The sequence below is a fragment of the Galeopterus variegatus genome, unplaced genomic scaffold (genome assembly GCF_000696425.1).
Source record: "Galeopterus variegatus unplaced genomic scaffold, G_variegatus-3.0.2 Scaffold808, whole genome shotgun sequence".
Taxonomy (NCBI): Eukaryota; Metazoa; Chordata; class Mammalia; order Dermoptera; family Cynocephalidae; genus Galeopterus; species Galeopterus variegatus.
In genome coordinates this window covers 179,160-193,540 of record NW_007726919.1, presented here as the reverse complement: position 1 = coordinate 193,540, position 14,381 = coordinate 179,160, and the positions used below count along the sequence as shown (strand labels likewise).

The 14,381-nt window shown below is 43.2% G+C and overlaps 1 pseudogene; it reads left to right on the top strand.

The window, feature by feature from the left end:
• Nucleotides 1-14,114, top strand: part of LOC103590377 — a 96,615-nt pseudogene extending 82,501 nt beyond the window's left edge.
• The last annotated feature ends 267 nt before the right edge of the window (nt 14,115-14,381 follow it).

Below are 14,381 nucleotides of genomic sequence, written 5' to 3'. Positions count from 1 at the left end.
TGACGTTTGCACAGCCAGCAGAAATAATTTCTTGCCGGAGATAGAATTTCATCGTTTAGCAATATTCCATCAAAGGAAGCTGCACTCTCAGCCACACATGCTGTCTATTTCAGCGAGGTGGCTTCCCTCCCCCTGGCTGCTTCCCTTTAAATTAATAGACAGCCAGCAGGCAAATCAATGCATTTTACACAGGAGGGCAGAACAGATTCTGTACATCTCTATATTGGAAATATTTATCATGTGAGGCAGCCACAAGGTTTTAAAAAATAACATTTTTTCTTTTGTTTTTTTCTATTATCAAAGTAAATTGTGTTCAATAAAGAAATGTTGAAAAATAAGAAACCTTGAAAAAAAAGTCCCCATTCTTAATTCAATCATTAAAGGATAACCACTCTAACATTTCAGTGTGCTTTGTAACCTTTTACACAATTGGTATTATACTATATATTCAGTTTGTATTCTGCTTTCTCACTTAATATATTGTACATGCTGGACATTAGTTGCTTCTTTCTTGCAATTATAAATAATTTTTCAGTGAATATTCTTGTATGTAATTTTTAGTCTACGTCTCTGATTATTTTCTTAAGGCACATTCCTAGAGCTGGGATTTCTAGATCAAAAGATGCAAATAAATGAATATCATGGCATTTAAAGAAAGATTCTCTGGGTTGACTGGAAAACACACTGCTGTGTTTACTGGTTGTGTGCTGCTGTTTCCGGGTAAGGAGAAAACACCTGCCGTCAGCTTTTCTCAGACCAACACATTTTGAGATTAAGGCAGCAGGTTTGATGCTTTCTCTGGAAAGCAGATGATGGAACAGTGGGACCCATGCTATCCAGTGTCCTTTGTCCCTTCACGTCTTCCTCTCTTCTCCACCCTGTTGTGCCCCGATCGGCTGATCTTCATGAACTACTATCAACGGGCTGCCTTGCTCTGTGCATTCCAGTTGGGTTTGACCAATGAGACACTCTGGCTGGGGATTAGAGGGTGGAGGGACAAAGAATTTGGGGTCTTTATACCCCAGCCTCTCCCTGAAAAATTGCTGTAGGTTGGCTGTGTCCTTTTATCTTTTTTCTTATCTGCTTTTTTTTTTTACTGTGGTAAAATATACATAACATTTACCATCTTAACCATTTTTACGTATACAGTTCAGTGACGTTAAGTACTTTCACAATGTTATGCAACCATCGTTACTGTTCATTTCCAAAACTTTTTCATCATACCAAACACAAATCTTTACCCGCTGAACAATAACTCCATTACCCATCCTCCTCCTAGCCCTGGTAACCTTTATTCTACTTTCTGTGTCTATGACTTTGCTTATTCTGTGTACTTCATATAAGGGGAATCATTATACTTGTGCCTTTGCATGTGGCTTATGTCACTTAAGCATAATGATTTCGAGGTTCGTCCATGTTACAGCATGCATCAGAATTTTATTTCTTTTTAAGACTGAATGATATTCCACTGTGTGTAGATACCACATTTTGCTAATCCATTCATCTGTTGATGGACATTCATGTTGTTTCCACCTTTGGACCGTCGTGAATGATGCTGCTGTGAACATTGATGTACGGTGGCCGCATCCTTTTACAAGACCATAGATCTGTCAGGCAGCTCTTTCCATACAGCCACCCTCTTGTCCCAATAACCACTCCCTGTCCTCAGCCCTTTAGGCCAAGGCCTGTAGTTGCTGCTGCTAGTCTTGGGGTACTGCACATCGCCTGTGAGTTTCCCCATACCTTATCCATGCCTTGTTAAGTCTTCTCTTTATTAATTTCTTCAAATTACCCAGTTTGAGCATTCCATCCATACTCTGCTGGGGTTCTGACTTTCACAAAAATTTTGCTGTAAACTCTCTCCACTTTAGGCCTGAAACAACTGAATACCTCTCAAGATGTACCTGGACATATGACAAATGCATCCCACCTGTAGAAACTGACAAACATCTGGAACTTCAAAATAATACAAATGCCCAGGCCCATTCCACTTCAATTGATTCAACATATCTAATGCTAGGACCTGGAAAATCTTAAAGTTTCCTAATGATTCTAATGCTGTTGATCCAAGGTCTAACATGAACCCCTGGCACTGGGACTCTTGTTTGTATCCCTGAGCCAAGCTCTAATTCTAGGTCTGCTTTGAGAATTTAGGCCAACATTTCTATACTAAAATAGCCACAATATATTAAAGTTAATGTATTTGAAAATTAATCACATTTCACTCACATGCACTTTCAAAATTCACTGTTCCATTTTGGGATGTCTTCAAAATGACCAAGCTTTTAGGAAGAACAGAGAATGATTTTTATGCCCGGAGATTGTCTGCTAAGCTGCCAACATCTTGTCCATATTTCTGCAGGCACTGTCTTATTGTGTACTAATCTTTTTATGTTTAAGATTCTACGGTAACAGTAAAAGACTAAGGCTGGGAAGTTACCAGTATTCAAGCTTCATATTTCTAAAGGTTGTTTAACTAACAATACTTCTTGTAGTATATTTTCTGAGGTATACAAATATAGCTGCCCTTACATGTAATGTCAAAAGCCACTCTAGAGATTCTGTGATTGCATTACCAGTCCCTCCTGGCAAACAATGGCTGCAAATTTGAATGGTATTCAGAGATGTGTGGAGAGCTGTAAGGCAAGATAAGAAAACAGGTTTTATCCACCTCAGTATTTCGCCAAAGGCAACTCTGTGTTCAGAAAATTACACAAAGTTATTATATTATCTTTTACTCATTATCTCATTTTTATTATCAACCCTGGGAGGTGTTAATAAAAATTTGGGGCAATTCATTTAATTTCCCTGATCTTCAGGCAACCAAAAGAAAAACAAACAAATAGGATTATATCAAACTAAAAAGCTTCTGCACAGCAAAAGTAATAATTAATAGAGCAAAAAGACAGTCAACACAGTGGGAGAAAATATTGCAAAATATACATCTGACAAAGGATTAATATCCAGAATATACAAGAAACTCAAACAACAGCAAAAAAACAAGTAACCCAATTAAAAAATGGGCAAGGAGCCAAATAGGCATTTCTCAAAGGAAGATATACAAATGGCCAACAGACACATGAAAAAATGCTCAACATCACTCAGCATTTGGGAAATGCAAATCAGAACCACTTTGAGATACCATCTCACTCCCGTTAGGATGGCTAAAATCCAAAAGACTAAGAATGATAAATTCTGGCGAGGTTGCGGAGAAAAAAGGAACCCTCCAACAGTGTTGGTGGGACTGCAAAATGGTGCAGCCTTTATGGAAAACGGTTTGGAGGTTCCTCAAACAATTACAGATAGATCTGCCATATGACCCAGCTATCCCACTGCCCAGAGGAATGGAAATCATCGTGCGGAAGGGATACCTGTACTCTCATGTTCATTGCAGCACTATTTACAATAGCCAAGAGTTAGAACCAGATGAAATGTCCATCATCAGATGAGTGGATACAGAAAATGTGGTATATCTACACAATAGAATACTACTCTGCTATTTAAAAAAGTGAAATACTATCATTTGCAGCAACATGGATGGACTAAGAGAAAATTACATTAAGTGAAATAAGCCAGGGGCAGAAAGAGAAATAAGATATGTTCTCACTTATTTGTGAGAGCTAATAAAAATAAATAAATATACAAACAAATAAACGGGGGGCAGGGAAGAGGACACAACAATCGCAACAATTTCTTGAACTTGTGAAAACAAGTGAACAGATATGATGTTGATGTGGGGTGGGGGAGGGAGAGTGAGGGAGGAAAAGAAGGAATTGGTAAAGGGACATGAAAATCAACCACATTGTATACTGATAAATTAAAATTTAAAAAAATAATTTCACTTATCTTCAATTTCTTCATCTTCAAAAGACAAAGAGAGAGAGTGAGAGAGAGAGAGGAAATATTTTGCTATACTAAAAAGCATCTAAGCTTTCATCAAATTTAAAATTATCTGGTTTATGGGTTCCTGCAAATGAAGAAATGAGGTGCAGAGGGGTTTAGAGGACAACTCCAAGTTCAACCCGCTATATAATGGCAGGATTAAGCTTCAAATCCAGGACTCTTAGTTCTTAGCTCAGGAGACAGCCCAAAATGAAGTCAGACAGAAGGTTAAGAGGAATTTAATTAGCAATAAAAGAAAACAAAAGCACCGAGAGAGAGAGTAAGCAAACGAGGACTGATGCTGCAGATACCACAGTTCCCCCATCACAGGCGTGACTGACCAGGAGTTATGGTTAATGCAACCAGTCAGCCCTGAGGTTTCAAAAAATTGCAAAAAACAGTGAAATATCTCCAGCCTTAAAGTGAGCTGGATGGGAGCTAGGTGCAAGGGAGGTGTTAAAAACAACGAAGAGGTCCTTGTCTGGCTCACTGTGGCATTCAGCTCAGGTCAGCAACTAGAAATAAGCCACAGCTCTGCGTACAGCCCAGGCTGCTCAAAGGCCAGATAGGAATTATTCACAGGGCTGAAAAGTGTCTTTTCTGGGGATTTTCCAAACTTATCAACAAACTTCTTTTGTTCCCTCATCTATAAGATAAGAAGGTCAATCACTAAGTTTCTTTGCTTCCCCTTAACTCAAAAATCAATAACCTTCATTTTCTAAGCATCTTTCTTGAATCTGAAGGAGGCTGCCCTATAATTGACTAAATTACTTTCATAAAGCCCAGACTATGAACTGTTAGTAAATCAAGCTTTTAATGTTTAATTAAAATGTTAAAACATTAATTAAACATTTAATGTTGAATTAAAACATTAACATAATGAAGATAGTCCCAAATGTTATTTCAATTAAATAACATTTGGGGGTATATTATTTGTCTTTTGAAGAACTTGACCCTAAAACACTATTATAATCACCATAGCAAGTCACTGTTTTAAACCAGAACTGGTTAAGAAAACTAGATGAATTTATTTGTAGTACATCACATACAACTTGTGTTTACTTCAAAATGAGAAATAGGTTTCTACTGGGGGAAAACAAAACAAAACAAAACAAGAAAAACTTCTCTTGCTTATCAGGCAGTGGTTTAAGAAACTGTACTGCGGGTTGTCCCAAAAGCAAAAACCATACTTTCACTTCTGCCGCATGTGCAGACTTTGACCAGCACTGATATGTCACTAAATTTGAAATAATTCTCTAACTCACCACACCCTAGCACTGAGTTAACTGTTGGAGTCATAGGCACAGGCAGGATCGGAAGGCAGTGCCTGCAAAGCCCTAACATTTTTGGCAGTGTGGATCAGATCAAATAAAGCACGTAGGCTCACGACAGCTTCCTGGAAGCCAGGTGTTAACTTTTCCTGCCAGCGTCATTGTCAAGCTCACTTCCTAAGTGTTCTGGGCTAATTGGATAACACTGAGTCCACTGGAGACATGATACCCTCACATGGCAATAATTATGTGAAACAGGAATCGAACATTCCTGTATTCCTCAGTAATTTCATTTCCTTTTTTTCCTATTTACCTCTTTAACTGAGTGTATTTTTGACTGCAACAGTGATAAATGGCTAATAGAGATAAGAATAAGCCTACAAGTTATAAGAGGATGAAGCGACTATTCTCACGACCAGAAACTGCCCCTTCCATCGTAGAGAGGATGCCGGGAACACCCCTTCTCTTGGCTCCTGGATCTGCAGGTCTGGTGTGTGTGTGTGTTGGGGATGATGCCGGGTTTCTTGTGTTGTATTAGGATGTGGGGCTCTGCTGATGGCTTGGCACATCCTTGTGTGTAGAGGGAGGAATTCTCCTGGCAGGGTGTGTGTAGGGGGTTAGGGGAAGCTGGGGACCATGCCCAGGGAAGAGGCTGGTCCTCAGTAAGGAGCCAGAAGTGAGAGTGCAGGGCAGGCAGAGAACACGAGCAGCACCTTCTTTTCATAGCCTCCCCTGCCCTTGGACTAGGATTTAGACATAATTTTTTGATCCCATCCCTCTGGGGAGCTGGAGGGGTGGTTAAGATGGCCTTCACTATGGAGGCAGCCCAGGAGCAAGGTGGTGAGGCCCATTTGAGAGCCAGAGGAGGTTGGAGCCTATTGCAGCTCTCTGAGGTTTTGTTTAGTCTTCCCTTAACCATTCCAGCCTAGTTGTGGTTGTGCTATAAGGAATTAAAGGCAGAGTTGTGTGTCTTTGCCTGGTTCAGTGTGTCACTAGGGTGAGCTTCAGTCTCCACTGGATAGTCCCAAAGGGATGGTGGATGTTGGGAATCAAAGAATGTGCACCTGGCTGCCAGCCCAAGTGGGGCTTATTCCCCTCTCTTGCCACCCGTGGAGGCAGTTTGCAGAGTAGTTGAGCGTGGGCCTCTTGAGCCAGACTGTGGGTTCATGTCTCAGTCCTGTCACCTGTTGGTTATTGACCACAGGCAAGTTACACAGCTTCTCTGAGCCTCGCTTTCATGGTCTATGAAAGAGGGATAGTGATAGTAACAGATTGGTTGTGAGGATTACGGGAGTTGATTTGGTGACATGTGAGTGCTATGTAAGTGTGAGCTTTTATCCTAAGATTGAGGATGCTGGTGAACTTCCTTGCAACATGATTCTTAGGAGCACTGGTGAATGGGTGAGCAGCAGCAGAAGGCAAGGCCAAAGGAGAGCAAGGATGGGAAGAAGATCAGAGAAAAGGTGGATGTGGCCACCACGGTGATGAATGTGAAATGGTTAAAAAGGACACCCTGAGCTGCCACCACTAGGGGAAATGTCATGGCATCCTTATTTTCTGCCCAATGGGGAAAATGCGGTCAGCTCGGACCACAGTCTTCCCACTAAACAGAGCAGGAGATAACTTTTCCCTTTGCCACAAAAAGAAACCCAGAAGGGTCGAGTCAAGAGCACCAAGGTTAGAGAGCCACGCTTGTAAAAACTATTCCTAAGGTAAGAACAATTAGTAGCAGGCAATTTATCCCAGCACATGAGAGGAAGCCTCTCTTGCTGGTAAGATAATTTATATAATTTTAAGATCCATGAGTCATTCCAGCAAATCCTGGCATGGAAAAAGAACACTCACATAGCAGGTATAATGAGTTGAATTATATCCACCCCCCACCCCAAATATGTCCAAGTCCTTCCCAGCACCTGTGAATGTGACCTTATTTGGAAAAACGGTCTTTGCAGATATAATTAAGTTAGGGATCTCAAAATGAGATTATTTTGGATTACCCAAGTGAGCCCTAAATCCGAAGACAACTGTCCTTTTAAGAAGAGGGAGAGACACAGAAAGGCCACGTGAAGATGGAGGCGGAGACTGCAGTTGTGCATCCACAAGCCAAGGAATGCCAAAGACTGCCAGCAGCCACTGGAAGCTAGGAGAGAGGCATGCCAGGGATTCCTTCTCAGAGCCTCCAGAAGGAACCAACCATGCCAACATGTTGATTTTGGACTTCCAGCCTCCAGAATTGTGAGAAAATAAATTTATTTTGTTTGATGGTAGCCTGTTTGTGGTCATTTGTTATGGAAGCCCTAGGAAACTAATACAGTGGGGGACCAGCAGACTTTATCTGTCACAAGAATATCCCAGACAAGAACCAGAGAGAATCCTCTTAGGACTAAGTTTTTATCAGCTCTATGGGAGGTGCCGCACCAGATATCCTTTAGAGTCTGTGCTTAAGGTTACTGTATTGTAAAATATAGAAGTTTTCACTCCATAGGGTGGGTTGGTTTATTTGAATCCACTCCTTCATAAAGGAGTCCTGAGTTGAAGGCCCTCCTAATAGTGTTGCGTAGAGATGTCTGGAAGGTATAGACTCACCTTACTAACCCTTGCAGGCCCAGCAGGCAGGGCAGGCAGACAGCCCACAGCGGAGGCTGCTGTCCAGTGGTTCAGGCCCATTTCTGGCTGGCTCCCCTGCTACGTGCAGAGGCCCCTCCTAATTGAAAGTTCTGGGGCAAATAGCCCTGCCCTGCTGGGCCATGGGTCTGGGTTGAGTCCTATCCTTCTTTAAGCAAATACCTGCCTCTCTCCTCCGCTGCCCTACAGTGGGTGGGCTTTCTAAAAACACCTGTGCGGGCCGGCCGGGTGGCGCACTGCTACAGTGCGCCGCTTGGGAGCACAGCGGCGCTCCCACCGAGGGTTTGGATCCCACATACAGACCGGTTCCCACTCACTGGCTGAGCGAGGTGCGGGCGTGACACCGAGGGTTGTGATCCATTGCCGGACATGAAAAAAGACAAAAAAGGAAAAAAATAAAAATAAAATAAAATAAAATAAAAACACCTGGGGAGTTGCTTGCTCCCACATTTGGAGAAGGATGGGAAGGCAGAGTCCCTGCAGTTGTTCTTGGGGAGCACCTTGATGGTAGGAAGCCTGCCTGGACTCTGCTCCGTCTGCAGGGCTTGCCAGGTGCCTGGTGCACAGCTAAGGTTCTGTATGCACGTGGCCCTTTTTTGCAGCTGCTGATGGGAATTTCCACAGGGGCCAACTCTGGCAGTAGAGGGTGGTTCCTGTGGCAAGGTTAGGGTTTACAGAGGACAGCACTGGGGCACCGGCTGGAGGGCGGGGGGTGCGTAAGAAACTGCATCAACATCTGTGTGTGCTGCCTTTTCCACAAAAACTGCTAAGCCTCTAGGAGAGAACTGCCCAGCTGGCCACAGAGACGGAGGCCAGAGAGCCCAGCACAGCTCCTCTGCCCATCAAAACAGCCCAATACTCCTGAAGGCTGGCCCAAGGGACCAGCATCTGATGTGAAGGATGGCCCGTTGTTAGAGAACTAAGGATGACATTCCGAGCCACTTCGTTTTCGAATGGGCAAAAGCAAATCACCGGCCCCTCCTTTTCATCTGGCAGGGTATTTTCTTCCTGCAGCAGCACTTAGCAACAGCTTCATCCCTCCTGATTAGTGCTGCCATTAGAGAAATGATTCCTCAGCACAGTGAGTCATCTCAGATCCTGACAACTGTAACCATTCCAGATGGTGAGAACATCGGTGACCATAATGGCCCTTCCTGTCAGTGTTCACTGCGGATTGTTCTCGGAACCACAGGGGACAGACACAAGCTTGTAGCCTGTAGAGATTTACAAGGGGTGGTTGCAAAGTAATGACTCTGATTCCACAAGCCACACGTGGGAACCAGTCGCCTTTCTTTATAGCCACAACTCTCATGGGGGGCAGAACCCCACACCAACTGTGAGAAGCAAAGAACAGAAAGACACATGCAACCAGCGAAACGCCAAGCAAGAAATAAGAAACAGGTGCTCAGACTGTCCCTGGGACTGAGCTGTCAACATGAAGGCCCTGTGCGGCTTCATTCATATAGTCTCCTGGATAGACTCGCAGGCCCCAGAGGAAGAGAGGCGTCCAATGTGCATGTCTTTCAGCCTGAAAAAAAAAAAAAAGAAGCAATCTGCAGTTACTCATGTAGACAGCAAAAAGTCTAACATCTTGGCATTTCAGATTTGAGGGAAAGATATGCTAAGTTAGAGAAAAATAAAGCCGGTTTTTAGAATTTGTGGAAATGACTTCATGAAGCTGGTTAAACAAAGCAGATTCCCCCCACCTGAGTGTCTCGTTCCTTTGGCGAGCTGCAAGAGCGTACTAAGCAGAGCTGAATTTATTTTACCAATTTTCAGGCTTATATTATAAAAAATAGTACTGGGAGAAACCTCATCATCATTATGGCAAAGTGAATTGCTCATTTCACAATTGGTTGTTTAAAGTTAATGGTAAATCAACTGAGCAGCCACTGAAAAGATGATGTATTGGCTTAATTCCTTGTTGTTACAGAGATAGCAGCTGAGTTAATATATACACGGAGACGTTGGCAGACGGTTCCTTTTGGTAATAATATTCATTTTTATGAATGGCTCATTTATTTTTTATATATGTTCCTCTTTAGCCCTGCCCTCATTTTTCCGTTCTGTACTGTCTGGATCGCGGGAGTCTGAAGGTAGAAGAGGAAGGATAGGTCTGTATTTTAATGCAAGAATGAGGAGACTGCTGCTTAGGATCTCTCCAAAGCAGTGAAAAATGAGGAGGAAAAAAAGATTAGGAACACAACTCAGCAGCAGAAATTGGTTTCAGAAGTGCCAGGCAGCTGGTTATGTACTGAGTCTACACACTGTGTGTCTCTGTAGGTGCGTTTGCTTCAAATCCAGGCAATATGTTTCAGAGAAAGACTCATCATCGCAATGACGATCTCTCCACTCACATCCTGCAGAAGGAAACTTTATATACACAAGGCGTTTTATCTTTTTCATCTAATCAGCTGAAGAATAGAAGCAGCATACTCACTTGTGCAAAAAGTACAACCCTCAAGGAAAAATGCGCCAGACCTTAGTCTTGAAAGGGATGGGGGCGGGTGGAGAGAGGCTGCCAGTTGCTCCGGGGTCTCTTGCCACTGCACACGAGCTTACCGTGGGGTCCTGGAGGGTCTGATCATCACTGCTAAGCAGCTCCTGTATTTTCTCTGCCCACCAGGCTATGCCTGTTCCCAAGGTTTCTGAATGTTTATTGTGCAGTAGGACATCAAGCCTGCCTTCTGTTATCCCCAGAGCACTTACTCCTCCTTGCTTGGCTCTCCCTCTTAAAAGCCTTCCTGCAGAACGGAGATGCGAAGGGGAAAATGGGGAAAAGAATGGTTAAGGAGCTCTTTGGGGGTTGCAGGCCACAGCTGAGGGAGAGCTGAGACTCCTCCAAACACAAGAGGCTCCTGCAAAGTGGCTAGCACCTTCTGCCCCTGAGGCAAACTGCCTCTCCTGGAGTCCTGGGTCTCTTGTTTACTAGATGTGGGAGCCTCAGCAAGTTGCTTAACTGCTTTGTGCCTCCATTTCTGGGAAACGAATACAATAATAATACCTCTCTCATGGGTTTGTTGCAAGGTTTAAATGCAGTAGTGCAGGTAAATTACTTAGAACGTTGCCTGGTGCTATGGTCTGAACGTTTGTGCCCCCCCAAATTCATATGTTGAAATCTAATCCAAGATGATAGTATCAGAAGGTGGGGCCTTTGGGAAATGATTCAGTCGTGAGGGCTCTGCCTTCATAAATGAGATTAGTGACCTTACAAAAGAGGACCCAGAAAGCTAGCTAGCCCCTTCAACTATACAAGGACACAGTGAGAAGGCACCATCTATGAACCAGGAAATGGGTTCACATCTGCACGTGCTCTGGCCTTGGACTTCCCAGCCTCCAAACAGTAAGAAATTAATTTCTGTTGTTTATAAACTACCCAGTCTAAGGTGTTGTGTTATAGCAGCCTGTACAGACTAAGACATCTGGCACAAAGTAAGTTTTAGCTACTGTTATTATTACTTCAACTTCCTGTACTAAATGGTCCCTGATTTAAACACTAAAATATGCCCAATTGTACCTGTCACTCTAAACTTTGCTAGCAGTCAGACCTTGTCGGGGGAAATTTAGCATCTCCACTTCTCCCTCTCAGATCCGTAATGAAGGAAGCTGGTCTTTCAAGGTAACTGCTTTTGGACACTGGGGAAGAAATGCTTGAGGAAGTTTTTCCTACCGATGGAAAACTGAAAAGGGCTCCTCTTTTAGCACTCAAAGTTGGCCCTCACCCCATTGTGCTGGTATCTCATCACGCCTTCTGGGGCTCACTTGGCACTGTACAGGGGCTGCTAAAAATGCCCAGTAGGTCAAAGCAGATGCCACCACTGGAGGACTCATGCTTTAAAGGAGATAAGATATTCATTCATGGGGAACAGTTTGATAATATAAAAGGCAGCCTCTGATCAAGCTTCTCCAGTGTGTGGTTGAGATGGGAGTGCTCAGGGGCTCCGGGGAGAGGCGTTGGTGCAAACAGCTTAGTCCCCATAACCATGGCACTTGTCCTTCAGTCTCTTTTTTCAGGGACAATAGCAGTCTTTCTTTTTTCCTCCTCCTTCTTCTACTTCTAGGATTTATTTACAATATGTTTCAGAGGAAGACTCAGCATACTGATGCTGCATAAGAGCTGAGAGGGGCTTTGTCTTTCTCAAAGTGCTGTCCTCAGACTCCCTGCTATGGAATTATCTGGAGTGCTCATTAAAATTGCTGATTCCTGGGCCAAACCCCAGGCTATTGAATTAGCCCCTGGGGTGGTGACTGGGGACTCTGCATTTTTAAGAAGTTTCTCAGATGTTTTTAATGCACACTTTAGTGTGAGAACTTGGAAATAATTTAATCTAGCTTCTTTATTTTGCATATGGGGAAACTGAGGCCTAGAGAAATGAAGTAGCTTTCCCAAAGTCACCCAGCTAGTTAGTGACAGAAGCAAAACCCCAGAGGAGAGGAAATGTAGAAATAGTCTTATGCAGAGAGGGCTTCAGGCTTTCTGGATGTGAAACCTTTGCAGGCAAGCAAATATTGAGTTGCATTTCCTCTCCAGCTGGCGCATAGTCCTGGCTACAGTAATGTGGGACTTATTGCCATATTTTACAACAGAAATGAATTCTGCATTTCTAAATAAAACTAGAATCCAGTTTATGCCCAGTGAAAATAAATTAATTTTAATGAGGCTCTCACTTATAGTGTTTACATATTTTTGCATGTTTCATTTGGTAGTTCAATGCTATTTTACCTTGAGTGTTGATATTTCATTGATGAAGTGTTTTTTCAAGACAATAAAGAAAAGACCATAACATAACTATTTTCTAGTCTTCTAAGTTCCATAAGAATTACTATTTATGACATAAAACTAGGTAAGGGAGCAAAGAGTAGCTAATGACAGAGAGATGGAAAAATGTCTGGGGTAAAGGGGAAGGTGTGAAAAGCACAGCTACGTTGCAAATATCTGTCTCTGACCTCACGTAATGAAGTCCACCTAGTGGCTTTATGGCTCATGCATTTGTCATGATATCACAAGTAATTTAAGGCCAGAGTCTATGGCTACTGTCTTCATTAGACTGTCCCTCAACACTAAGCTCAGTCTTATTTAAACACAAAATACATTGTCTCGTGGGTGAGGGAGGATGCTGATGAACAGAGAGTGGAACGGTAAGAGAAGGCAAATGGGAGGATATGTGAGGATAAGAAGGGAGAATGGAGTCAAGGAGCAGAGGAGGCCTGTGTCTAGCTAATCCTTCACAGGGCGACGTGTTAGAAGGGGATCAGCGTTGTGGTGGAGAGTGGCATGGATTGGCAGGAAGGTCACAATGAGTCCAAGGAAGCGCAGATGCTTGTAGGGCAAATATGGAAACCTAATGTAAGAGAATTTAAAGGCAGCGCAGATAAGGAGCTACCTGTCCAGCTTTGCATCTGTTACCAAGCAAACAGCTAAGCCACCTAAGATGGATAGTTTTCTGTTCTGATTTCATTTATTCATGTTTCATTTGTTCAGTGATTTGCTTATTCCAAAAATACTTGTTGTTCGCTTAAAATGATGATCATAATGACTACAATGTATGGAGCACCTGCTCTGTACCATTACCCCATTCCACAGATGAAGAGCCGAGGCTCATAGCAGCTGGGTGACTTGCCCGAGGTCACACAGCTGGGATTCAAACCCAAGCTTGCTCCATCCCAGACTGTCTTTTAAGTCACGGTCATGTCACATCAAGTCAGCCCCTACTCAGACACGTTCAGGGGAAGCTGCTACAAACTCTCCCCGTGGTCTTTTCATCTCTTCATCAAGGGAAGCTGGTTCCGGCCACCCACCTGCTGATTCACGTTGACCACGTCTCTTCAGTTCTATGGGTCGAGTCTCTTTATCAGCAGCAATGCAGGGACTGAACTTGGTGATTACTGAGAATCCTCATTGCTGTAGAAGCCCATGCATCTGTTATTAGGTATTATCATTCCTCTCAGCTGGGGGAGCATTTATGCGATTTCACATTTCTCTCTGATCTTGACTGTCTCATGGAGGCCATTGCCTCCTGCAGTGCAATGAGCCATTACCCACCTGATAGTCATTATTCTTATAGTAGCAGAATCCCTGACTTCGTTCAAGGTAGCAAAGTGTCCCCCTAATAGACTACATTTTCCAGCTTTCCTTGAAGCAAGATGTACCCCTTTTCTAAGTTTTGGCCAGTGAGATGTAAGTGGATCAGGCTTTCAGAAAAGACCATTTTACCTTCTCCCTTCTTCTTTCCTGTTTCCAGAAAGACAGGGTGATGTCTAGAGCTCCAGCAGCCTTCTTGAGCCGAAGATGACATTGAGGATGGAATCCACAAGCTGAATGGTGGCTCAGAGAGAGAGAGCATGACTCTGAAAGGACTGTAAATGGCAACACTGCTTTTCCTGTCGCCAGTGTTCAAAAGTCTGATGTTAGCTCTCATTCCTCTTGTTTAATCAGTTACCAAATCCTATAGATTCTCCATTCAGTGATCTAACGCTTGGAGAGCAAATCAAGAGATGATCGGTGCTGGAGTACAAGTGTAAGCCAAACAGATACTTATCTGTTCTCATGAGGCTTACAATCAAGGCAGGCATTCAATAATCACACAAACAAATGTAAAATTG